Raw genomic sequence first — 1,201 nt, 5'->3', positions numbered from 1 at the left:
GACCCCTTAATTATGATATAGCGTGCTTCTTCATGTCTTGTTGCAGTCTTGTTTTAAAATCTAGTTTGTCTGATATATGTATGGCTTCTCTGGCTTTCTTTTGACATCCATTAGCATAATAGATGGCTCTCCATCCTCTCACTTTCAGTCTGCAGATGTCTTTAGGTCTAAAATGGGTCTCTTGTAGGCTGCATATAGATGGAGCTTTTTTTTTTATCTATTCTGATACCTTATGTCTTTTGATTGGAGCATTTAGTCCATTTACATTCAGAGTTATTATTGAAAGAAATGAATTTAGTGCCATTTTGTTCCCTGTAGAGTTAGTGTTTCTGTTGATATTCTCTGTCCTTTCTAGTCTTTGTTGCCTTTGGACTTTTTTTTCCCTCCCCTCAAAGAATCCCCCTTAAAATTTCTTCCAGGGCGGGGCGCCTGGGTGGCTCAGTCATTAAGCATCTGCCTGCCTTCAGCTCAGGTCATGATCCCAGGGGCCTGGGATCGAGCCCCGCATCGGGCTCCCTGCTCAGCGGGAAGCCTGCTTCTCCCTCTCCCACTCCCCCTGCTTGTGTTCCCTCTCTCGCTGTGTCTCTCTGTGTCAAATAAATAAATAAAATCTTTAAAAAAAATTTCTTTCAGGGCTGGTTTAGTGGTCACAAACTCCTTTAGTTTTTGTTTGTCTGGGAAACTCTTTATCTCTCCTTCTGTTCTGAATGACAGGCTTGCTGGATAATGTATTCTTGGCTACATATTTTTCCCATTTAGCACATTGAATATTTCCTGCCATTCCTTTCTGGCTTGCCAAGTTTTGATGGACAGATCTGCTGCAAACCTGATCTGTCTTCCCTTGTAGGTTAAGGACTTTTTTTCCCTTGCTGCTTTCAGGATTCTTCCCTTATCTGTGTGTTTTGTGAATTTGACTATGATATGCCTTGGTGATGGTCATCTTTTGTTGAATTTAATGGGAGTTCTCTGTGCTTCTTGAATTTTGATGACTGTGTCCTTCCCCAAATTAGGGAAGTTTTCAGCTATTATTTGTTCAAATAAACCTTCTGCCCCTTTTTCTCTCTCTTCATCCTCTGAGACTCCTATGATACGAATGTTATTACATTTTAATAAGTCACTGAGTTCCCAAAGTCTACCTTCATGTTCCATTACCTTTCTTTCCCTCTTCTTTTCAGCGTCATTATTTTCCATAATTTTATCT

This window comes from Eumetopias jubatus, unplaced genomic scaffold (genome assembly GCF_037043125.1).
Source record: "Eumetopias jubatus isolate StellerSeaLion01/CBP00866 unplaced genomic scaffold, mEumJub1_p1.0 scaffold_11, whole genome shotgun sequence".
NCBI lineage: Eukaryota > Metazoa > Chordata > Mammalia > Carnivora > Otariidae > Eumetopias > Eumetopias jubatus.
Note: the sequence above shows the minus strand (reverse complement) of the source record.